The sequence below is a fragment of the Nasonia vitripennis genome, chromosome 5, assembly GCF_009193385.2.
Source record: "Nasonia vitripennis strain AsymCx chromosome 5, Nvit_psr_1.1, whole genome shotgun sequence".
Classification (NCBI taxonomy): Eukaryota; Metazoa; Arthropoda; class Insecta; order Hymenoptera; family Pteromalidae; genus Nasonia; species Nasonia vitripennis.
The window spans coordinates 9,915,182-9,942,027 of record NC_045761.1 but is presented as its reverse complement, the minus strand read 5'-3'; the positions used below and the strand labels follow the sequence as shown (position 1 = coordinate 9,942,027).

General features: G+C 44.5%; 1 protein-coding gene across 16 annotated transcripts in view; it reads left to right on the top strand.

Annotated features, from left to right (window-relative positions):
- Positions 1-6,482: 6,482 nt before the first annotated feature.
- The window catches only part of LOC100124104 (tachykinin-like peptides receptor 99D), a 67,612-nt gene continuing 47,248 nt past the window's right edge, over positions 6,483-26,846 (top strand). For 4 of the 16 annotated variants that reach the window (XR_001729416.3, XR_001729417.3, XM_001607906.6 and 1 more), the window contains exons 1-2: positions 6,483-6,744; positions 7,657-7,760. The gene's annotated coding sequence lies outside the window, so the exon portion shown is untranslated. Of the gene's footprint in view, positions 6,745-6,899; positions 7,557-7,605; positions 7,761-26,846 lie in introns of those variants that run through there. The other 12 variants (XM_031932309.1, XM_031932308.1, XM_016987320.2 and 9 more) reach the window with 12 other exon arrangements.

Below are 26,846 nucleotides of genomic sequence, written 5' to 3'. Positions count from 1 at the left end.
GTACAAGTCTCGCTTATAGTAAAATGGAAACAAAGCTTCATCGTTAAGGAAGAAACGTACAGAAATCGAGCGTAAAATGGAAACTACTACTTCCTTATCGCTTTAGCGCGAGGCTCGTTGTATTCGCCACTGTTATTATACACTTTATTATCAAAATACAACATACACTGAATTTCAAACAATAAGAATCATTCTAGGGATGTTTTATCGAGGCCCATGCTCTACTCTTAACTCGATGAAGAGCTCGTCAGATTTAGAAAAATACGATTAAAAAAATCACAAAGCTTATTCGTAAGCCTACGCGTGATCGATCTCCGACCGTGACCTGATTCGGCGCAAAGTAAAACCTCAAGACCCTCTGCCGCGACGAAAAAAACATCAGGTGCCAGCGCTTGAAAAGCAAAGCCAATGCCAAAGCCAATTTGAATTCGAGCTATATAATCGTGCGGGTATAACGAACCATTTCACCCACACGCAGATCGTCACACATGCTCGTCATAATTCGTTCAATTCTACGGAGCCTATACTGAAAGAGGAATATGTACGTATACGCATGCATACACTCATGAACGAAGACCGCAAAGAAAGGCCGTCGTAACTTGTAAGAGCCTCCAATGTGTACACACACACACACACGCGCGCGCGCGCGCACAATTGGAATACACGAGAGAGGAAGCGATTTAATAAGCGGCCATTAATCTTGAACTTGCTTCTCGCGAGAGCTCAACTCAATAACTTGTCGTCGTATATGCTCCGCGCCGCCGGTACACTCGCACTGGAAGTGGAGATTCGAATCGATCGCGGGGGAGCTTTTAATTTTTCTCTTCATCAGGCCGTTCGCTGATGATGTATAGCTTGGGAAGTAAGAAAAAAAAGAAGAATCCGTTGTAACGAGTATATCGAGGGGCGCACGTGATAATCGGATCTGCTAATTATACGAGAAATTTTTAATGAACGCTGCGGTTTTAATCACGTCCGCCGATTATTCGGCGAGAGGAGAAAGGATACTCGCGCGCGCACACCAAGCCAGAATCCGCGCAGGGATTGAAATTGAAATTGGAATACGCAATAAAAGAAGGGGCAAACGAGGATAATTGGGTTATATTATGCCTCTGTCCGGGCGTAGATAATTATCGTAATTGGCGCGGATTACCAGCGTCGTTTTATGATTACAAAGATGTGCGTAGCGAATTAATTTATTCAAGGGATATAATGTATCCAGTTGAATTGACAAAGGATAAAATTGTATTATTCGCGATTGCGCGTGTAAAACTGAAGCGAGGACCAGCACTGCGCGCGACTATGGCAGGAAACAACGTAATCAGCTCTCGAGCGCGATATTTTGCTGCGCGATGAGTGATAATGCAATAAAGCATCCCTGCGTAATCCTATAAAAAAGCCTTCTGTTGCTACATGCGTGTTCAGTTATTTCGATGAGTATTATGCGCGCATGCGATTGTTAAATTTTGGAGCGTGATTTAAGCGCAAAATAAAGATGAAATTAAAGCAAACTTTGCTAATAGCGCGCAGCTACTCTTAGGCAAACTTCACCGAGTACTGACGTCGACACTTTTCAGTATCTGCGAGAGAGCTTCGTGTACACAGCATATACGCGCAGATCACGCCTCGATGAACGAGCAGCGGAGAAGAAACGAGTGCAGAAATGACGCAAAACTTGGCGTGAGAACGATCGCATGTGCCGAGGTAAGGATCCGCTCTTCTGGGCTTTAATTGAAAATGAGTTGGGGGCGATTGATGCTTCAATCTATGATGCCACATACGTTTCCGCACGATTTGCGAACTACTATTGCCAGAGAGCAACTCTCCAGAGTATATATTCCGCACAGCCTTGATGGATATGTAAATGTACACAGGCAGATCTTAATTGGCGAAATATCGCGGACAGAAACGCTGCGTATACAGGTGCTGTGGACGCTCTTAACGGGTTAATTATGAGCAGAGGTGTGGGCACAGCTCGTTCGGAGAGTCCGGGGGATCTGCACAAGCGCGAGCTTGTCGAACAGATGCTTTGAGATGATTAACGAGCCCAACGCTACGGATTCCGTACGTATGTGTATATAGGACAAGAGTGAAAAGTGCGTTTGCGGAAATGTGCGTTCGATCGGTGCGAGAGAGATTTATTGGACGCGTTGAAGATTACCCATAAAGGATGAGTTACTGTCTGAGCTGCTGATATGCGAAAGGGTTTTTGGGTGGCGGGTAAAATGGCTCACTTTTGAAAATAGTTTTCTCTCTCTCTCTTTTTCGACGATTTTGTTTATACTACAGGTTTTTTCATTACTTAAACATTTTTCATTTCTCTAAAATGTCCTCTGAAAAATTTATCCGACCAAAGAACCGCGCTATAAACGCTACAGCGGGAATGGTTCCGAGGTGCGGATGAATTTTCGATGAGGCTCGCAGCTTTTCAATTAAATAAGGGTATGTATACTCGCGAACTTTTTTAAATGAGAATGAAAATTCACCAAGTTGCGGGAAAGCTGACTCGACTGGAAATTTTTAGCAGTAGGGCACTAGTGGAATTCTGACAATAGCGTTTGCTGAAATTTTTATATAAATTTTGTTTGAGTATACTATGCGTGACCTGATGGCCAAACAAAATGGTAAATTATGAGATGTATGTGTTCGAATATTTTGTTTGAAATGGTATAGATATTAATAATACATCACTTTAATAATTTTTTGTAAATCAAACAGTTTTTTTTTTTGCAACGCATGCGTTTGGGATACGTTGAGCATGAAGTAATCCCGTAGTACAGAGAATAAAAGCGAGTATCTCGAGCCCAGAACAATTAGCATGAATTGTAACTAAGGTTTACGTATGCCACTCACCGGTTTCGTCCGCTTAGTTTGGATCTAGTCTCTCAATTAGACAGATTTCCCAACTTCTGAGAGAATGCAAATTTCGGACCTGACCCTGCTTACGAATTGGTTGTCTCACCAGCTCACTGTGTACAGCAGTCGTCGTGTTACAAACTCGTGTATAGATGAAAACAACTTACGAATAAGCCACAACTGATAGATGTCTACACTTTTTAAACAAACATTTGTAGGTCTTATCTGCGAGTAAACCAGAACAATGGATGAGCACTAGCTTGTACAAAGAATGTTGATGCATCAGAAAGTACTGAAATAATTTATAAAAAAAAGTATTTCAGACACGCTTTCATGAGTGTAAGAGCTGCACTAGAAGATTTTTAAATACGCACACCCGCTGCATACCTCATAGTGCAAGTTTTAACGTCGTAAACTTAGTTCTACGCTGCACAAAGAGTCCACCCCCTGTCTCGTGAAAGTTGACCGCGAAAAGCAAATTGAAGCGTAACGAGAGCGTCAATTTTCAGCGAAACTATCGACAATTTTATCATTCACATTCCGAATATGACATTGGATCCATCCACAAACCCCTTCAATAAGCTCGAGTGCTCGGGAACTCGAAGATTCGTCAACCCGCCTTATTTCTATGGAGACTGTGAGCTTCAAGTCTAATCATTCAATTGAGTCTCCTGCAGAAAAGCAATCGATCGCCTCCCCCTAACAATATGATAAAATTCGAAAAAACTTGCGCAGTTAACCCAAATAAGAAATTTCAATCCAACGAAATGTGCCGTGGCAGTAGCCTCTCTCTCGGTCGTAAAAGCTTCGAAGAAGAAGAGGTAGATATAACGCAACGACGGGTTCCCTCTTCCTGTTGGTGATGCGGAGAATAACGTCGGGAAGAGCGAGAAAGAGGCGAAGGAGATACAGCGCGTAAGTATACTCTCTACTCCGGCAAAAGATCGAAGTAACGATAACGGAGGAGAGGCAGGCAGAAAGTGCATCTCCTCTGTCCGTTCGCGCGACGATTTATGTGCGTCAGAGCGGAGTGCACGCGAAAGCTCCGTTTGTGTGGGCCGAATGCATGAGGGAATGAGAAGTATGGCTGTACGGGGAGGAGATAATTAGAATTAAAGTTTTTACTTAGTAATGGGAACGTGACGCCAGTGTTTACGATATGGACCACATGCAAGGGGGACGATATTAATCCGTATCATGTTGACGAACGAAGGATGTAAATTGATTAGATGACCGCAAGCTCGGATTGCATCTATTCTTCCGGAGAATATGGAACTTGATGAATCGCAGCGGTTCTCGTTTTCCGTAATTTTCGATGCGTTATGCTCGTGGACTTTTCTGACTTCTCAACAAACTGGACGCGTATGAAATAGAAATTTCGAATTTGCACGCAGCTGCGTATCATCGTTCAAAGACCAGATAATAAGGAAAGAGTTCATTCAAGATTTTTTAAATTTCAACCGTCCACCTCTGCAGACACTGAGCAAACAGGCGTTGTGTAGCGGGCAGTTTACCAACGATAAACATTTTTTACAGAAGGATTCACTTATCGGACTTTTTCGATACCTTGACACGTTTTCTCGTTTATCTAATCAATAGGCTTTTTCATCAGTTTAAAATAAGCGGTATTATCGCTACGAATTAATTGTGGACAGTTCTAGCACTTTTAATGTTTTAACTTAATAACAAGGATTATAAAACAGTCTATACGGTACATCGTACAATGCCTCTCTTTACTTTCACATCGAATTTCAGGGAATTCTTTTTGATTTTAATTAGAAGTTAACTTGCACCTGAACTGGATTTTCCCTCGTATCCATCCTGCAAAATCTTTCCGTCCATTTCTCTGATTTATCAAATTAAACTGATTATCCAAGTTACGGGATAGAAACGACGCAAGTTCAGCTCGAAATCGCCGCTAACAGATGAAAGCGTAAGGCGCTTTGGCAGCTATTGCGAAATCGAGTGCACTAAATGCGCGAGTATACGTTGTTTGCTCCAAGTTCGAAGTATCGCCTGCAACTTAGATTTCGTATAATCGAAACAACGACGGCCTTTTCAGCACAAACAATAAAATTTTAGTTTTTCCCTCATATACATAAGTACTACGCAATCCGTTGAAAATCCAAGCTCGAAAAAGCTCCGCCGTCGCAGCTTGATCCAAGACGAAATTAAGTAGATCCACTTATTCGCCAGTTAAAACTCCTATATCCGGCTGCTTTGCGCGAAAGCCTCGGAAGATCGCTGCACGTCGCAGCCCGATAACGAAAGTCTGCCCAAAGCCAGGGGTGGCAGCCTCACTGACGTTCACTCCACTTTCCTCCTCATATAGTTATACACACCCGGGCGGTGTGCGCGCGCGCGAGTCAAGAAGAATAGTAGGCGGGGGAAGGGGTTCTGGCGCGAAAAGCGTGCGTGTTCTGTATATACGTAGATATAAGGACTCGTGGAGAGAGAAAAAGGATGCGAACGACGAGATCGCATTTGCGGGGGAGGGAGAGGAGCCGAATTTATCGCGGCGCGTTTTGTCTCGTTTACTTGCGTATGCGGCTGAATGGCGAAATTTTCCCGGGGAATATTTACACCCCCCAAGAAATACTCGAATTGAAAAAAAGTCAAGATGCTGCAAGAGGAACACGTAAACGAGTGTGTATAAGAGGAAAGGGTTGCGGAGAATTAAAGACATACGTAGCGACGACAAAGCGAGCTCGAAAGAAAGTATGCGTACATGCAGGCGACAAAAGACAAGCTGAAACAAAAAGCAATTATGCGCCGCCCGAGCGGTTCTCCAGTATAAATGCGTATAAAAAGGCGCGAAGACAATTAGCCGAAAAAAGTTAGCCTGAGGGGTTGGAAAAAAGTATAGGAAACGAGCAGCCAGTAGTGAGCTGTCACATGCGCCATATTATAAACACATCGTGCACGAGAGAGATATACGAAGATAATCGAAATGGCTCGAATAGAAATGGGTGCAGAGAATGGAATGGGCTGCTGCAGGAGAGAGGAGGTGCGGAATGTGCAGAACGAAGGCATGGACAAACTGAGAGCGGAGGGGAGGCGGAGTAAATTGGAGGATGATCGAATGGAGGCACAGCAGCTGTGCTACTGCGGATAGGAGCTGAGAGACTGAACTTGAAATGTGTATGCAGCGATTCGATATATTTCGCCGTATTGTCGAACTACGATGGAACGACGCGTTTCGACTGAAGGATTCTTTAATAATTCAATTTTATTGCTTATTTACTCGCCGTGTTTGAGACATTCGCCCTCGAGCGGCGGAATCTCAACTCGATCGAAAAAACACAGTTTCGCGTCGGAAGCAAGCAGAGCACGGAGCGTAACCAGTTCCTCGACTGCGGAATATAAAGCTGCCAGCTATGGGAGGCAGCAAACCGAAGGTCCAGCTTCCTATACATTCCGGAACTTACTCTCTCTTTCTCTCTATCCCTCCGTAGAAGAGAAAAAGCTCGCGACGCGCCACGGCATAAAGCTCTTTCTCTCTCTCTCTCTCTCTCTCTCTCTCTCTCTCTCTCTCTCTCTCTCTTGCACTATAACGGCGCGGCCGCAAAAAGCGCGCTAGTAGAACGAGCGCGCGCGCGAGAGAGAGAGAGAGAGAGAGAGAGAGCGAGAGTAGGAGGCGCCGCAGCAGCAGCAGCAGCGTCGCGGCGGCGTCAGCGGATCGCCGCCAGTCGCTGCGTAGCCGCGCGCGTGTCGCGAGTCTGTCTTTCACGGACGGAGCCTATCTCTATAACGGTCTATTGTGCTGCGCTGTATATAAGCATCACGCATAGGGATATAACGTAATACTTGTATCAAGTGAGAGCTTGCGAGCGATTATTATGTGAAGCTCGGTATACGCATATACATAGATGGTGCGACTTTTGGCAGGTGTGCAGAGAAAGAGAGAGAGAGAAAGAGAGAGAGAGAGAAAGAGAGAGAGAGAGAAAGAGAGAGAGAAAGAGAGAGAGAGAGAGAGAGAGAGAGAGAGAGAGAGAGAGAAAGAGAGAGAGAGAGCGAGAGAGAGAGAGAGAGAGAAAGAGAGAGAGAGAGCGAGAGAGAGAGAGAGAGAGAGAGAGAGAGAGAGCGAGAAGTAGCGCGTCGAGTGCTCATGGGAACTCGAAATTTTTTTCTTGTAGAGTGACGATGTGCTATGTTGTGGACTATTATTTATCGATGAGATGAGAATAATAAATACCTAGCTAACTAGTCTTGAAGAAAAAAATTTCGAAAACATCGTTTGCGGTTATCGCAAGATCATCGTTATTACTGTTACAAATGGATAAACAATTTTTTAGTACCGTGAATGGCCCGCGCGTGCAGTTGTCATCTGGTGTGTAAATTGTCGAGCGCTACGGTACCGCAGCTGTTATAATAATGGAACGTCGAGGAGAAGCCGAGATACATAACGCTCGCGAAAAACCAATCGTTTTTTCGTCGAGCGCGCGCGCGCGCGCTTTTTTTCTAAACGACCAAGCCGCCTGCAGAATGTCCGTATATTTTTAAACAATATTACACAATCCAGCCTATGCTCCGGCTGATTCGTTATTCAAATAAATACCTCGCGCGAGCAATTGTTTACAAAGGCCAAGAATTTTTTTACTAGAAAAGCAATTAAATATGCGAGAAATAAGAAAGTACAGCCGAAATTTCGAGTTTCCAAGCATCGACAAGAGAAGACACGCGTATGCATACATGTACATGTACGTCTTCTCGAGCTCGAGTGAATACTACAATTATATTATATCGCAGCGCGAATCTAAGACAAAGATGCTAAAGTTGACCGCATGATTCGGCGCACAGGTGAGCAGTTATGTTCGCATGGCAGCAAGTGGTCCGCTGAAAGAGCCGTCGCGTCGAGGGAAGGACCATCATGCCGGAGCCCTGACACTCGGGCCCTCCTCACCGTAAGCAGCTTATATTATATAGCTTTCTTTCACCCCACTCTCGCGTGTAAGTAATCCGCTCGAGGGAAAAACTCTCTCCCCGCACACGGCTCCTCGAAATTCCCGATCGTTTTGAATTCTCCATTGTTTTCTTACGCGCTATACTGTATATAGCGTATACGAGTACAGCAGCGCGCCTTTTGCGCCAAGTATCGCGGCTCATTGTTCCGCTCACGCCTAATCTCGACGCTTTTACATGCAGTCGGGCGAAGACTCGTTAAGACGCCAGAGCGACGAGTTAAGGAACGTCCGACGAAGACGACTTACGTAAGCGCGTCGGTGCACCGGAAGAGACCTCGGTTCGTCTCGTTTTTCCCCAGGCATGCAACAGCCTGATTGATATTGGCCGCAGGTGCGCGCATCACCTGCGTCGACGCGAGTAGAAGATGATACCATTTATTTCGACGGAACAAAGAGCTGCGCTTAGAAGCGACTTCGCTTTTTGCCAGATCGAGCATATTTTAAAATGCATTATCGCAGCTGACACACAACTATACCGTCGCGCAGAACCGATGGCGCGTGAAAAATTCTAATGAAACTGCACGTAAGCTATAGCTCCATCAACGGAAGATTTTTTTTCGTCGCATTGTAGTAAGTGTACGTCTTGGCGTGTAAACAACGAGGGCCGCGTTGAAGAAAGTGACATAATTGAGGGGGAAAAATGTCAGGCCTTCGATGTTCCCGCAAGACGATAAGCCCGGCTCGGCTGGCATAATAAGGCCGAGGATCCGATTGCACGCGCGGCGGCTCAATAAACGACGTTTTTGTGATTTACGGCTCTCTCCATATCGATATACGTACCGCGTAGCTTGTGCTGCTGCGCGTTTACGAGTGCGTTAAAGTTGCGCACCTGAGATCGCAAAGGTGACGCTGTTATTTACGAATCTTTTACGACTGATCGATCGTCGTTTTCGATTTCGGTGTATCCGATGAAGTTTCAACGATATATCTCGGTGTGTGTGTGTGTGTGTGTTAGCGACGAAGCTTTCGAGATAAATGTCCGGGAAGAAAGTAGTAAAATTAGCTCGATTTATCCTCGGGAAATGCTGCAGCGAAGACGTTGACAAAACGCTCGGATCTTAATCCTTGATTCAGTTTCTCGGGCGCATTTTAAGTCGCTATGCTATATGCTACGACTGCAAATTCAGTGAAAAATACGGCTATTTTCCGCGCAGTATGAGTCGCCGCGACATCCACGCAAGCTCTCGCACATGCATAAACAACATCGATTTTGGCTCGTTGAACCTATTAAGCTATTCGCGAGGCGCCGCGTAGGTGTATTAACGAAGGTCTCTTCTTCTTCGTTTTTTTTTCGCCAAGCGGTAATAAAAATAACGAAGCGAATCTCGACGGAACGGCGGGGATTAAATACATCGGCTATAAAAAATATTTTCCACATTTTTTCCCTCTCGAACGTCATCGTACAAGAACGCGGGCGTCATCGTGGACTAACGAGGTGAAATGCTCGGTATATACTTGCGGACGAAACGGAAAATACGACCTGATGGGCAATGCTAAATATCGACGGTAACGAGACTCCGGTATCGCGTAGGTATTTTGTAATAATTTAAGAACCGTCTCTCCCATGAACTCGGGAAAGAAAAAACGCGAAGTATCAGAGAGTTATATCTCGAAGGTCGGTCTCTCTGCTCTCTCGGTCGGACAGCTGCAGCAGTAGTATGGCAGTAGCGCGTGTGTCGTGCTAATCTTAGAGAGGGCTAGCCTCGTGACCGTGACGCGCGCCGCCTCAGCGTCTTTTTCCGCTACCGCTTTTCTCTCTTCTATATCTGCGGACGAGCCAGTGGTTGACTGGCTGCGGTTTCGCTGCGGCTCCGTTCTCTTCACTATATAGACACTCGCGCGCACACACTCGGTCGCTCTATGCGGTGTATCGTCGCGTATATTGTGACAGCCTAGTAGAGGGCCGTTGCATCATCGGGATTATAATAACAGAGAAGATTCAAGAAGACCTTATTACCAGTCGGAAGATTAGGGCGATTCCGATTCGACAATACGCGAAGGCGCGCGCGGAGGGAACACCGAATTAGAACGAGGGCCGCGCGACGACGACGGGCGAAGAGAAGAGTTTGACGCTCGACGAGTATTATATAGGTGCTATTATACAGCTCTATCGGCACACGCATGTGTATATGTGTACCACTTGTTGTACGCGCTTTGCATACGGTGAATATGCTTGAGTTTTACGACGCTGATTTTTTGCCTCGCGCGCGACATTTGATAGCGGTTTATAGCTCCGCAGTGGACTTTGCCTTCGTGCACGGTGCAGTAGCTTGGACTGTAGCAGCTTCGCTAGATTTACATACGCGCATGTATACCGCCAAGATATATTCCTCTCTGAGCATACGTTCCTTTGAACCATGGATACGGGATACGCGTTACTTGATTTATCCCGCGTAAAACTGTACGCGACGCCGGCTGTAGCATATATAAACATATTTATACCTTAATCATATTCCGATGTGCGTCGTCGCGTCGAATCCCTCAATGCCAGGTTGTACTACATACGTACAGCCTCAACTGGCTCCGGAAAATAGACAATTTTTTATTTTTTTTTCTTGAAAGTGCCTTGTTTTTTTCCCCGTCAAAGATACTGACTAGTTGAAGTATTTTTGTGATTGTTTAGATATGCTGACAAGAGAGCGCGCGCGACCGTTTGTTGATTTAACTTATGTTCTTAGTCACGCTGTTACATACGACTTTTCACGAAAACACACACAAGCGATAGCATTGCTTTTCCTATATACACACACGCGTATAAGCCGCAGCAAATAACAAGCGTACTATATTCACTTATTTCTCATACACGCGTCGACTGAATTCAACGACGCGTTTAAAATTGATTTAAAATTCACCACATCGCGCTAATTAGCATATCAGCGGTGAAAATTTCAGATGCAAAATTTTCTTCACACGATTAGCCCCCGACTCGCACGCGTGCACTCGACCGCAATTTTATTCGCGCATTTCGAATTCGCGCGCGTAACTTGACATGTGACAAGTGCACGACTATGCGGCAACTCTGTCATCGACGTCAGGGAAAAAGAGCGAGCCCCAAAAATGCAGCCCCTAATACGTCTGCGATCCAAAAATAATCGCCTCGACTTATTTTCGAAGTTTTGCTCATTCCGTTAATTTGGCCGGCCGAAAACTCGCGGGTAAAAGTGACTAACAACACAACGCGGGCTTATTTCGCCTGCGCACCGGCACCTCTTGCGCCGTATAGTATATACAGTATAGCGGCTGTATTCTCCTCTCTAATTATCGAGAGAAATTTGTTTCGTCTGTTATTTCCTCCCTCCAACTTGGTACAAGTTTTTAACGCCTTAATCGGATACCTCGTTTTGGCGCAACACCGCGTGCGCCGAGCGAACTCTTAACTGGAAACTGTCTTAACTCGTTTTAGGGCGCAAAGTCGGGAATTATCGCTGCCGAGGAAATCGTTGCGTATCAAACCGAACAAACCAATGAGACGGCTCAAAGTATTTTGCAAGTGTAATTCGTGAATCGCATCGCACCGCGTATAAGCGACGATTTTTGGGGCGAGGTCGGTGGGACGTACATACAGGTATATGCGGTAAGGCAAGACTTGATGGTTGCACAGGTTTGCCGCGATGCATTTGAGTAAAAGGCGATTATTCTTTTTTTTTATAGGTCTGGTTGACATTTGTCTTCGATGAAATGAGTCCAAAATTGAAAACATTTTCTTAAAAACATACAGTGAATACAGCAAAATACCACAAGAATGTAAACAATAAAAAACTTAAGTTACGAAATAAAAGTATAAACAGGATGTAAAGCTTTATTCTAATAGCTTGTGGTATGCATCAACTTTTAACATAAACTTTCTACCAATATTCCGTTATCAGATTTTTGGAATATCTAGCAAAACTCTCGAGCCCGTCCCGTTTTAGCGGCTACGATCTCAAATGCACGTCGCTGCCTGATACTTTTTCGAGCGCGCATGAAAGACAGCCTAATTTCGGGCGCCAGTGTCTCTTTGAACCTCCGGGACGAGAAGTCATTGTTTTGCACCTCCGCGGGAATCCAATATGCGATACTCATCTTCTCGGGTACTGTTGTGGGATTATTGAATGTTTCTCTTTCTTTTTAGAAAAAGCGTAGCCAGAGAATATACCCATTCTAGCTTTCTGACGTTTGAGCGAGATATCGGGCGGATGTTTTACGCCATTTGTCTTCGAGTTTAAATGCGGCTGTATTTTTGGCAAAATGACTTCTCGGACAAATTTCTCTTGGCCTCTGCATTATGAGTGCTATACTATGCTTGTTGCTTTGAAAGCTCGCCGAGGTAAGTTTGCGGACATGGTGCTTCATGAATTTGTTATTCTACGATTTTGCTGTACTCTCCGTGAATTATTTTTGGGTAAATGAAATCGACGCTTGAGGTATGTTCTGAATGATGTTTTTTTAGAAACTGTGTTAAGGTCAATAACAAACTACGTGTATCGAAAACAGCCCGTGGCTTTTTCTCTCCACACCGCGCGTAAGTACATAATGAACGACGTTACATTTTGCGTGCCGCTTGTTTAACGAGCTTTATTGTCAGTGAATTCATAAACCTCACCCATGCACGCAGTTGAGTAACTGTTATTTGCTTTTGCACTCGGCAGCGAATACATTCGAATGTTTTGTATCGGAAAATACGCTGGTCACAAACACCCTGGCGGCGCAGGAAGTTTGAGAAATTTAACGCTGCTCACACGCCGGCTCTTATCGGTAAATCATTATTTTATGCATACTTTGGGACATTCCGTATCGATTAAAGCTGCCGGCGACGTAACGTCGATCGAGTTATGCCCTTTTGCCGCCTCGTCGCACTATCCTTTTTAGCCGCGGCCATAAATTTCTCCACTATAAGCTGCGCGCACGCGCGTGAATCAAATGAAAAAGCGTCGGCGCGATAAATTTCACGCGTGACTTTGTACAAATAGGAGTAAGCGTCACTGCAAATTATGTTTACCTGCAGCTAAACATTCTTTCCCGCGATGGCGATTTAATAGCCCAGATACTCGTGCGCATACCGTCGATAATAGTTGCACTTGAAATATGCAAGCTGTCCGCGCAGAATTGAAAAATTGCAGCAGAGCCGATGTAAAAGTATGGCGCGCAGCAGACGAAAATAAAATGATTTGTCGAGGAGCTCGTTAGATTTCTGCTCTCCTTGCGCGCCAAAGGATCCCCACGGCCCTCTCTCAACCCGCCTTTTTCTGAAGATTGCCCCCTTCGGCCTATCTGCGCGTACAGAGAGTTTTCTCTGGGACGAGGACGCTCTTAAATAAGTAATATCTCTACAGCTTCTTACGTCAAAATAACTGGAAAATCGATTTTTTCGGTTCCCTGGAGAAAGTGGTTTACGGTGCTCGAGAGCGCGAGAGAAACAGAGCAGCTCCACGAATGGAGACGTTTATTTTTTTCTCGTCCTCGGAAGAATCCGCTTGCGTTCGCTTTTCGAGACGCGGCAGCTTTCTCATGCAAATACAGCGTGTACCGTTCGAAATTGATTTTCTTTACGTCCTTTCTGAAAATCTGTGCGCCTTCGGTTTGATGCTCGCGCGTAAAGCAGGCGTGGAAAGTATAATGGTCTCTCTTACTGGTCGCGATTGCGAGGGAAATTAATAACTTCCCGACTACTGCTACACACAACACAGAGCGGCTAATTGATTAGAAACCCTTATCGTATTGACGTAACTCATCGCGCATTAGATGCCGATCTTTATGGTGATATCATGCCGAGGTATTGTTAAAGCCGAGCAGGCGCGTGCGAAAGTAAACATGATCCATATTTAGCTTCTCTGTCTATTAGGGATGGCTCCTCTTACTCGTATAATCCGCTTCCTTGTTCAATAAGGCAAATGCCTCTTCCGAAGATTACACAAGTTGTGTCCGGTTTGGTTTCACACAAATTTTCACCCAGTGTAAATCGATGCAAATACCAGTAGTAACGGGGCAACAGTCGGAAGCACCAGCCGCGCGGGTAATTAATCGGCTGTTTACCCCAGGCACACACAGCTCTTTTATCGTCCATAATTACGGCCAGTGGGCACCTCATCGCCCTCGAAAAATCCCCAGCGCTCGATCACACTCTGCTGACGCGCTACGCTCCCTCCCCCTTGTCGGACTGCGCGTTTCGCTCTCTCGGTTACGCCCGCTTTTTTCTTCCTCCCCCGCGAGTTACGGATCATTCGGTCAAAAGTGGGTATATTTTTACGAGTAGTCAAAAGTTCCGCTGGCCGACTTTTCGCTGGGCAGAACTTGATCTTCCAAATAGAACTATTGGCGTGTATAGGGGGTTGATGCACACGAATCCCTATTTGCTGTATTTCCACTCAACTGCGCCCTTTTCAAGGTTGCTTACTCTTTTTCTCTCGTAAATTTACAAAATCTTCTTAGGCATACAGTTCAAAGCAAAATGGCGAATCGATGAAGCTTTGGGTAATGTGAGTGTATAATGATAGAATGGGATGGTATTCTTAGTGAAAAAGGACAGGGAGATATCACCTCATAATTCCTAATGCTGTCGCGTCTCGAAAAGAAAATCACGTGGTCGTAGTCGTAAATTTCGGGCAAGAAGTTTGTCTTGCGCAGTGGGGCGCACAAGCTACTGCTGAAAGTTGGCTATAGTTCGACCTGTCGTCGGAAGTTATACTTTGACATGGCTTCAGGACACAATGCTTCGATTTTTATTGTTACTATTGTTGTGTATTCGCGTGTCGTTTCGAGAATCGAAACAGAGACGTACGATCTGTTTCGGTAAGAAAATTTAAACGGGATTTATACGCACATCGATTATGTTTACTTTTATCGACGGTAAATAGTCTGCAGCACTGCTACAAGCCACGTGATTGCGATGGATTCACAAAGCCCAAGTGTTCATCGAGCGAATTCTACGAAACCCGAATTTCATTAAAATCTGTCGACCCATATTGAATTCGCGGATTTAATGAAAGCGTTTCCCGATAATGTCACGAAACCACTCATAAGCCGAGCATGGCTCTCTCTGCGGCTTCGTTCTCACTCTATAATTATAGCCGATTCGATCTGCCTCGTCAAAGCTTCGCGTTCGAGCTTCAAAAGAGCTTTCCGGCTTCAGCTCAAAAAGTTTTCACGCCGATGCACTCTCGTAAAATTCGCAACTTCGGACTCTGGCAAAATTTCGCTGGTCAGCGTCTGATAGCAGTTCCACTCCGAAGAAAAGCAGCTCCCATTAACGCACAGCAGCGGAGTAGTTCCTCCCCATGTAGGAAGAGAAAAAATGTTATTATGCTCAATGCGAAAAGAAAGACAAACTGCAGTAGCGCATGACTCACAGTCGCCTCTATTACGAGCAATTAAGCAAATCGTGGCCGAGAGTAAGGATCTTCCACCGCGTCACGTGAAAAATGCTGAGCCAATAGTGGTGGGTGGCTCCGTCGAGCGGAACAAGCCCACCGACTTGAGTGTGTGTATGTTGTTGACCATCTCTATATCGGCTCGCTTTTTCTGTGTTGATCCCGAGTCTCCGAGGGCGAAGTAGGCGATGTTTTTTCCCCTCCGGGGAGCAGAACTCGTCTATGAGCGAGGAAAGTCGCGATTACCGGGCCGGGACTGGAAGTGCCGGATTACGCTGGTTGGCTCAATTTTTGAGGGGATGGAATATTGGATTGACTCGGTCGATGGAAGAAGGGGTCAAGGGCTCGGATTCGAGAGATTCGCCGAGGATATAATGATGCTTTTGCCAGGAGATTTATCGTATCGTGTTCCGTATTGGAACATCATTGCCGACAATAGACTTTGCATAGGTTGGCGAGGCGGCGCGTAGGCGTTGTTTGGACATGCTTCCGACGAGTGAATGGCAAAATGTTTTTCAGCCTGCAAGCACTTTGGGCGCTTTCTATCCGCCGTCGCTTAACCGTTCATTAACCTACTTGCACTGTCTTACATGTACCTTCCTTTTCTCCTGAAACATTCTCATAAAAATCCCACAATACATTCCGGAGCCTCGCATCAGCGTATAATAAATGGTCCGAGCACGCGGTATTTTGCAAAAAATAGAAATAAAATACCTGGTTTCTCTTTTGGTCAAATTTGGTTACAAGTCCTGAATAACCCCGAGAGTCGCATGTAGGATGCGAATATATATATATATATATATATATATATATATATATATATATATATATATATATATATATATATATATATATATATATATATATATATATATATATATATATATATATATATAGGTACGACTATATTATATTCTACAAGTTATTCCCACGCAGTGAAAGGCAGCTTTTATTAGCTTTGCCGGTGAAATGAATTCCATTTGTTTTTTCCGACCATAAGTTCTCGTATACCAGTGCTTTTCTAATTTTCAATCGCACGATGTGCGCACGTATGGCTTTCGTAAACAAGCCGTTCGGCGAAATGTCAGAGTTGCGCGGTCTCACACACATTCTCTTGTGCCGTAAAAACGAACGATTCTCCGACCGCAAGAGCAACTAGAAGCTCGTGAAAACAGCACTTCACATCTCTCCCGCGAGATTACAAAGTTGCCTCGACGCTTTGTTCACCGATGCAACGCAAGCCGCACCAGTCAATCTAAAAAGTGGTGTAAAAAAGAAGAAAGCTGCACATCGCGTCGAAGAAGAGCTGCAGCAGCGGCCTTTGCAGGACAAATTATCCTCCTCCTCTTTTGCTCTCGTCGGTTCTTTGTCTCCCGGTCGCGCGCCTTTTTTCCTTGGCTTCTCGGGGTCATTAAAAGTCAAGAGCTGTTCGGTCTTCACAACGGACGAGTAAATAAAGCGAGAAGCGAGTCTTCGGGTAAAGGCAAAGGGAACAGGCGATAGCGATTTTTATGCAGATATTTATCACGCGCGATCACGTTGTTGCGAGGACCTACATATACATGCGAGGAACAGAGAGCGAGCTTTAGACGTAGTTAAAGCTTGCAGCGAGAAAAGAAACTCTCGTCGCGCGCTGCGGGGCATAATGCACTTTGATGTTACACAGCTGCTGTAGTAGATTGTTTATTTTCGCCGGTTCCAATACTGCATCGAGAGACGAGCCTTTTTCGATTCGCCGATGTCGATAGTGTTTGTCGTGCGAGTTGTGTCGATTCGCGATGACTATTATGCAGTTCGCGCGCGGCTTCTTTTTGCGCAAGCTCCGGCATCCGTGCAAGTGCTCAGCCGATTCGAAGACGTTTCTCCAAGAAAGACCTTCTATATAGCTTTCCAAGACCCCATTCATAAAAGTTATTCCGTGGGATACGATGTTTGTGACGTCTTGTAAATTTGGATTATCGCGATTTCCGAATTCAAGCATCGATGTAATCGAGCCCTCAAGCGCAATTCCGAATTATAATTCTCGAAGCCAAGGAGACCGCTACATGATTTAAAGCAAAATTGAAACACTGCGCTAAAAAATAATCAACCCCAGCAGTATAGCACTGACAGTGGCACTCGGAACAAATCGCTCAATTCAGCGCACAGCAGAGTAGCCGCTCGACGGTCGAGTCGTTGCCGCGTTTAGCTGCGAGCTACTCTTCCCCGAGCGAATAGTCACACCGCACGCAGTTATACGCGGCATCAAGCCCCTCGCGCAAAGTCATCCAAGGCTACGAGAGCCGCGCGTATTTGACATCAGGCGCCGGCTCTCGCAATCCCGCGTTTATTTACGCAACTCGTCGTTGCCATCCTACCAGGTCAATAGTTGCGCACAGGCCGCACTGTATACAGTAGTGCGCGGGTGCAGGCTACCGAATATGCCCTCTTTTCGAATTGAATAAGAGGGGTTTAAGTGTGCCCGTTGCCAAGAGATAAGAACAGCTTTCACTGCCACCAATCGACGTATTGTAGCAGAGCGATTGCGATACTTTCATTAGGCGCTTCACTGACTCCGATGGACTTCGGTTGGTCCTTCTGTATGGGTGTGTTTGTCATAGACGAGGTGAGCACGTGAGACAGGGGGCAGGGAGGGAAGGAAGCGAGAGAAAGTTTGTGCGTCGTGCGATGGGCTTTGGCGTGGGGATTAATTTTTTATACGTCGCCGCGCGATTATTGAGAACGTGCACGGTATGAGAATCGAATGCAATGCGGAGGCTGGGGCGGGGGTATTATTGTTGACTCTTGTTGGAGTGCGGCTTGACTTTTTTTGTGTCTGCGTTCGATGAAGATTTGTTTTCGTACTGGTCGTAGCTATCATTGTCAAAGTTAAAGACATATGAAGCCAGACCAAGCAAGTTTTATATTTAACTAGCAAAGTCTAGCTCGCTACGCGCGCTCAGTTTTTTGTTGCCCAATTCGTTACTTGACCTCTAAAATTTTACTTAAAATTTTACAATCCTTTCTTTAAAAAGTGTCACGGGAAAAGTAAAGCCGCTGAAAATGCTAAATTCAAATTTCTGATTCAGAATGATTTGAAAATAATGATTTTATTGTTATAATTGAAATTACATTTTTAATTTTGGCGCCATTTAACACAGATGTCGCTTCATAACCAATAAACCATGGCAACCAATCAGAATCACGTATTAAATGATTCACAACAAATGCTTGAAAACATAGGCCATCACTTTTTTTAGAGGGGATCTTGCAGTAGATAGTGTCTGGATATAGTTGGACATGCAACTGCTTTAAAATACTTATGGTTGGTTATGCGTGGACCTAGCATCTTCAAAAAGCATATTCAATGATAACTTCAAACTCGTTGAATCTTATCTTCTTAAGAGGAAGTATATACGGTACGTACGTGACTGATTAAAGCTCACAAGCTCATAGCCGAATCAGATCGAACACATTCCTTCCAGCATAACACGTCATGCAAACATTGCTTTGGAGCGTGTGAATGAATCTGTGTTATGCAACCCACATACACACTCACACATTGAATCCCGAATTCCTGCGCAATATTATTTCTCACTTCACGACCCTGCATTATAGTGTTGCGCATATACCCAAACTACGTGCGCGGGCAGTACATAAAAGCTCGATCCACTGCGGGTCATAAACTTGGCCGAAAATAAACATTCTTCGGAAAAGGTTGAGAGTCTTGTAAGAACCGTTTGAAAAACAAAAACCAAACCAAATTATTATGGAATTTTATTTACGCCTCTAGACATGGACTACATGGGAGATGCCGTTGAATATATCGTAGCTATAAATTTTCGTTATTATTTCTGCGTTAAATTTCCATAAGAGAATTCGGATAACCCGAGAAAACAATGTGACCAGATCGATTTCTAGGGATCGTATTTTTTTGGGTCTTTTCTCGTGTACAACCATTCAGAATACAGATAGGTAACGAGGATAAGAAAATTATACGGCTACAACATACCCAAACGAGCAGGAGTGAGAGAGTTCGGTTCGCATTTACATGGCGCACATATATAAAGCCTGGAGCCGTAGCAGCGTGCTATACTTATATCGAATTTTCGAAGTTAGCCTATCCGCAGTCGGTGTCTCCATGTTAATCGAGCGGCGTGATTAGACTACACGCTTTATAAAGTCCGCTCTCTCACCCTCCCCCCCCCCCCCACACACACACACACTCACATAAGTACGTACACTGAATCCGGGGATCAAAATTAGAGAGTTTCTCACGACGCCGCTGCGGGCCTACGTGTATGCGACTTTTTTATGTGAAAGTACAGGAATGAATCCCTCTGGGGCCATGGTAGCCATTGTTCAACGGGATGTATTTGTCTGAAGTGCGAACGAAAAAAAGCATATTTCTAGATCGAAGTGCAGGATAATTTTAGTAAAAAATGATCGTTAAGTATAGATGCTCAGGTACCAAGTTGATCGCGATTAAAAATGACGAAAAATCGTAAAAATTTTATAGTGCAAATATCAGCTAAAATTAATATCTAGAAAGTGTGCCTAAGTTTAATAAAAGCTTACAAGGCGAATATATCCGCAGAAGTGGTTCTGCGATATATGCGATAGATATAAAAACGAAAGCATTTTTTGTTCAATACGTGAACTGGAACGATAAAGCTCGCTGTGGCCAAGTATACCACTGCTATAGAGACGTTTCATGCACATCGTCATTCACAGTGTTAAACAATAGCTCCGAAAGCAGCTTTCAACTTTGCTGCAGCGCATACAGTGGCAGTTCAAATTGTTGGCTTTATGGTTTCCTAAGCAATCGAATATTTCCCCATTGTTCGATCGAGTCCAGTTTACCGCGTGCACGCTAGTCAACTGAGAGTCAAAGGCGAGTTGGAAAAATTGTTCGAATGAAGAAGGATTTAATATGGGAAAATTTAAGATTGTAGAATTACGCCGGGAAAACAAAGCGAGCAGACTGAAAAATCGAATATCTTTATATCGGTGGGCGATAATCGACGATCGCGTTTCCAAATCGCGGGAACAAAAAACTTTGCTTTCTTCCTCTGCATAATGGCCGGTAAGAGAGAGGTTGAAAAGGCGATTCGTATTCGAGTAATGAACAGAAACAAGAAGGGAGAAGGTTTCCGACAGATTTTTTACTCAATTTGAGACTGCGGCTCGAAGTGAGCGCAAGCTGACACTGTTACCTCGAACGTTGAAAGGCAAAAAATATTTTTACGGAGCGAACACATACAATCATACTTAATTACCCGTCAACTTAGACGTTACGTGGGATGTCAACCCCCGACAATTAATTCCTCGTCCGGAACAGACAGGCAGTGTAAAAAATGTTGGGATCCCATCATCGAGGAGCAATTAAAGAGCACAAGTGTATCTAACGCGCACCTACATCAAGCTCTATCTCTATATGCTTGGCGCTGAACGTCCGAGTGACTCTGTATACACACACACACACACACACACTCGCCTTCGTGTTTACCAGGAAAATCTCTCTCACATCCCTGCTAATTCGGTCGATACCGTTTAATTAATTGCCCTCGGCTCACCAGAGACGAAAGCTGATTTGAAAAAGCCTGGGAAATGCAATTTTCTTCAGGATTTTAGTGACCGTTTATTTTGGTGCTTATGTTCTATTAAAAAGTAAACTTCGCAAGCAACTTGTGCTTTATCAGGCGCCATGCAGCCGACGTATGAAAATTCGTGCAAAGCCCACGTAAAATCGAGAGCGACACGCGGGTGGCGCTTTTATGGTTCTCAGACTGTCTCAGCGCACCAACGGTGATAAGATTAGGCTGATACATTTTTTGCTCGTCGAGTTTACGTGTACCCATATCTATAGTCTTTTTCTCATCATCAGCTACAAATTGCTCGCGATAAGGTGTGGAGAGCGGTGCTCGCTTTAATCGAGTAACTGCAGAAGAACGCGAGCGAGTCCGCTCATTTTTGTCTTTTTTGTCTACTTTTTGTCTCTTCTCTCCGACGACGGTTAAAGCGCGCGGCAATATGAAGCCGGTCAACGCGTTTCTCCGCGTTCGAGGAAAAGAAATGACGGAAACAACCCCGGGCTGCCATAAAACATTATTGCGCGTACTCGGAAAAATTTATCCAAGCTTGGATCTTTTCTTTTCTCCTTTCTGCCAGAGCTGGAGACGTATAGCTCGAGAACGTCTGCGGTTCGAATCAACCGAAAATTAAACGCGATTGGGAAAAACCTTTGTGCACTGTTTACGTAACACTCTCGTTTCCAATTAAAATTTAATTTAACGTGTCGCGAGAAGATATTTTTGAAGCGCGAATAATGCAGCGTACCCTAGCTGCACTACTCTGGCACAGCGAGCGAAGTTATAAATGCTGGTTAACATTCAAAATGTTCCGTCAATAAATTTATTTGAAAAAAAACATCGTTATCGTTATTCGTTCGTCGTAATCATTTCCCCAAAATAGTTAGGACGTCAATTAAGAAAAACTGCAGTGGATTTGCATTTTATCAGCGAAAAAATGCACGTGCACGATCGGTTTTAAATAAAATTATACGGATGAAAAAAAAATTCGGGTATCTCGTGTCGTTGTAATTAAGCTCAATACGTATTCGCGTGTGTTTTTTAAATGAATGGGCTTTGTGGACATTCGACGCTTCGATTATCAAGCGGTTTTCCAGGAAATGGAATATGGCGAAAATGGCGCCGGGTTTCGGTATTTTTTCCAATTTTTTTTTTTTTTTTTTTGATTAAATTTTTTCTGCAATACGAGGTGGATATACAAAAAGTTTGTTATAACTTTTGAGATATAGCGTATTTCATTAGTTTTTATTGACATACGTGCATTCTGCACAGCACAGTATTGAATTCATTAAAAATATCTGAATTTTTTGGCAATAATAATATCCGGTAAACACAATGTCATAACACAATGTGTTGGGTAATCAATAAATAAATTAATCACAGTAAAAGTGTAAGGACGAACTAGCGCGTAATTTGTCCAATATTTCATGCAAACGTAAATGCCCTGTGCACAGAAAAATTGCAATTAGGCGAAAAACGCGCACAATATTTGCTCTCGCTCTTAGAATACGCCGTTAGTGCGAAATTTCAATCGCAAAATAACTTTCTCTTAAAAATTTCATTACCAAATTCCATCTACCTCCAAGCTCTCTCACGCGCAGCAGCTATACGGCAGCAATCACATCTAACAATCAACCTCCCCGCAATCAAGCCAACTGAAATAAAAAAATACACACCCACACACTTGCACTCGGCACTAGCTATATACAGCCGAGAAAATCCCATAAAAAAGCCAACATACTCGTTGTCTTTTGGCTCAGCGGACCGACCTAAAAATAATCGACCAGACCTACGACTCTCGATCTAATCAATTCTCAAGGACATTCAATACATCGCAGTGGTCGTGTTATACGTTCGCGAACAAAGCGCAGCTTGGTACATCCCCGAAGATTCACACCGCGATCGCTCAAAGTCAGCGATTATGGAGATAGCGAAATTGACCATATGGATGTGTGAAGATCTCGGATTTTCGATAAGGGCCGACACCCCGGAGCGCGAGTCAATCTCAAAATGTACTGTTTCGCGGATCGCGTGATGCCAGTCGAATCGATGTTCCGATCGCAGAGATATTTGAATATAAATAACTCCGAGTATAGGATATAGTATATGCAATGCGCTGTTTCAGAGCAACACGTGTTTTAGTTTTGCTCGAGCATCGCAAGAATAATATGCGGAAATGGTTATCGACGCAGTATACGCGTTTTTTAAAATTAGCATACAACGTAGACGTTATATATGCGAAAGAAAATAGATCTTTGATGCCTCGGTAACCGAGGACACATCGCCGAGAGCCGAAGATAAGTCGGAGCTAAAGTCACGATACGCGCGAATCCTATACCTTCCTCTATGGAATAACTCTTCGATGTACAGCTGGTATAGTAAAGGCAACATTTACACAGTATATACATCCTGGAAGTTCAACATCGCCGGAGACACACTTTAATACGCAGAGGAGGAAAGTAAACAAAAACGGAATTAAACTCGTCAGATCCCGAAGAGATTTGCCGCGCGCGCGGGCTTGTAAAATTCACTCAAACGCGCACTAAAAAATCCAACGTTTTTGAATACCGCAGCCTGATTGTTTTCCGCGCGCGTTACGTCTTTTTCTCCATCAGCGAAATGAAAAGCGCGTATATATAGCCGGGAACTTGTAACAGAGTGTTAGCGAGGGATTGAAGCTCGGGGAGAAACGTTGTAAATGTATAATGGGCGCAAAGGGAGGGCCTCGTGAGTACCTCGCGACTGTATGCTTGTGCCGGTGCCTTAAAATTAATGGCCTATCACGTGGTTTTTCGAAGAAAGCCTTGCGAGACGGACTTATCAGCTTGGTTCGATTCAGAGGAGGATACTTTGAGCGAAAAGTCGCGAAAACAACTCTATTTATATACGTCAAAAACTCGATTTCTGGTGCAACTCCACGAGCTTATGCTGTTGTATATAGCTATGAGCAATCAAATTATAAGTAGTCCCCGAGCGTAATCCGATCGAGCGGAACGACCATACGCCGCGTAAACGGAGTAATGCAAACCCTATAAAAAAAGTTATTTCGACGTCACGTGCGCTCGGTATAAAAATCCGTAAAAAAACAACTATGTCCATCGATATCCGCCGAGTTTCACACAGACTCACACGCGATATGCGGTCAACATTTGGGCTTCACAATCGCAGTATACATGGAAAACACTCGTTATACAATTAACGATCGCACACGATGAAGTGCATCGTCGAAAAGAATATAAACATGCATATAGTATACTATAAAATCGAAGCGCAAGCTTTCAATAATATTCAACATGGATACAACGCCACGGCTGAAAATTTCCGGTTAAGAGTGAGGCTGACACGTGAATTTCTGATGAATGAAAATTAGTAAGCGAACGCGCTCGCGAGGTAACGCAAGTATGAAGCCCAACTGAGTATTCTTGATTAGCCTTGAGTATCCCACGGGAACTTGGCCGTCCGCAAGCGTGTGAATTAGTAGACACGGCGCTTAAATTCGGGATCGAAAAATCACGGCCATAGTAAACGATTAAATGTCTCTTCTCTCTAGCGCATGAAATGTGAAAAAGGAAAAACGTAGTCAGTCGGACGATGGTACTATTAGGGTGAGGATGAAAAGCAAAGTATCACTAGAGAATAAAGAGCGCATACATAATCTCGAGCCGAAAATGAAGCTCGCAATCAGAGATCGTACAAAATCTCGAAAAAAGTACACGTGCAAGCTCATCAAATAGATCGTCTCGCGGCGCGACCTTTGAAACTGCGTCGCTCGCATTGCAGCAGCATTTTTCTCGAAATTCTCTATGGCAGGAGCCTTTCTCACTCGATTACCCGGGACAAGCTGTAAATTGCTGCTGCTGAGCTCTCTCCCCCTCTCTCTCTCTCTCTCTCTCTCTCTCTCTCCGTTTTTCTCTCTCTCTCTCTCTCTCTCTCTCTCTCTCTCTCTCTCTCTCTCCGTTTCTCTCTCCTATGTATATACGCAATAAGAAAAATCGAAGAAAAGCGTTGCTGCGAGCGTAAAACTTGATTTCATATAATATCCGAAAATCTGGGCGAGCGAAATTTTCCCTACGCTAACATAGTAATGTAGCGCGCAGTCGTCGCGGTGATGGCGGATATCCGCGACGACGAGGAGAGCGGGTCTCGTGCGGTTTATTGGTTATCGGGTCTGTGTGTGTGTATGTGTATATGTGTTTGAAATGATCCATATAATATGTAGATTTCGCTCTGCGAAGTTCCTCGCGCTGCATATAGCGACGATTTGGTCGGTGTGGAAAATTCAATTTCGAGTAATTAATAGAATTAGCGGAAGTTTATTTTCGGCGTTACAATTAGTCGACTCAGCTTGCCTTCTCGACAGCTGTCACGAGCAGCACTTTTCTCTGCCGGCATTTAATTGCTCCTTCTCTTATACGTCGTGAAGCATAAATCGAAAGGATGATGAAAATTCTCATCAATTATTATTAGTATTATGAATCAAACGCAATTCATCGAAACTATATACTACCAAATGATTGATGTCGAGATGATCTGCAGATGACAAGCCCGATTAAACAGTTCGCGCATGTATATCTGTATTATATGTACACGCCCAATTGGCGCTTGAAACACTGCTGGCCTACGTTTGATCGATATTCCCCCCGGATAGGAAATCGACAAGATTGACTCGCTGGCCTGAAATTATAGTTAGTTTTTTTCCTGCTCTCTCTCTCTCTCTCTCTCTCTCTCTCTCTCTCTCTCTCTCTCTCTCTCTCTCTCTCTCTCTCTCTCTCTCTCTCTCTCTCTCTCTCTCTCTCTAAAGCCGAGTCACACCCCATGAATCGATGCATGTCTCGGCGTAAATTTCCCGCAAATTCAGCAACTCCATGTATACTCGATATGAGAAATAAACGGTTCGGTTCACGACTCGAAAAACACCATTATACGTGATCGACGCATAATTTCGCGCGCCGTCATCTTGAAGCTCGAAACGCTCAACATCCGCCAACGGCATGGTATGTCATTATATCCGCACCTAGCACTGCACTATATAGCTGGGGAGACAACCGAATAATTTACTCGCCATTACGCGCGCAACCGCGTGATTTTCGACGGCACTCAAAGAGCTGACTCCGCGACAAGTCGTCGACTTGAAATAAAACGCGCGTGCTGTAATAGCAACGAGCTTTTTATTTTTATTCAATTCAATATGAAACCGTGACGAAGGAAAATTTCCGCACCGTCTGCAATCCAACCAGCGTGTTACGCAAGCCATCATCACCGATTGGATATTTATGGCAGTGTTCATCCCGAAATAGACATGCGCTAATATGGTGAGAACAAAAAAGCCGAGAGGAAAATGGAGCCGTCGATGATAGACGCAGAATCGACCCTCGGCGCGTAAAACGGCGAAGAGGCGGGGAGGCAAAAGAACTACTTCAACGAGCTTTCCCGCGTAAAAGCTGTTCCGAGTATATATGACAGAAGCTTTTGACACGAGGAATCCACAAGGATAGTCGCAAATTCCTCGCGGAGATATCTCCTGCGCGCGTGAGTCGTAAATATAGAAGCGCGTTTGGGCTTCGATATCTTCGCGCTGCAATAAAGCCGTTGTAAACAGGCCTGGCATGACGATGCACTTTTTCGCCGTCGTATAAATAATTCAGCAGTTTGTATAGCGTACGGATTTCACACTCTTTGCTTGAAATCTTGAGTGTCGGAAAGTTTTAGGTTGAAATAGCGGATCTTTATTTTCCGATTATTAGAACGATAATCATTGGATCGAATCAAAGGTATACATTCCTGGGATAAACCGGAATTCTAACGCTTCAAAAAGGGCACATTAGTACCTACATCAATGCTTTCGACGTCCTCCGGGGAGTAATACTGTGCAGCAGTCCGGAGCATCATCATCGAACGACTAGCAGCAGCATGAGCTCATCCCCATGGCTAAGGATCTCCTCCCCATGTCTCTCAATAAGATCGAACCCCATCCGCCACGCCCGAGGAGGGTCCCAGTAGCATCTCACGCTTGAACGACCAGCCTCGAAAGTATGCCCATATATACCCATATCCAACCACCTACATACACAGCCTCGGTATATAGCAGCCGGTCGTCTGACTCGAAAGTG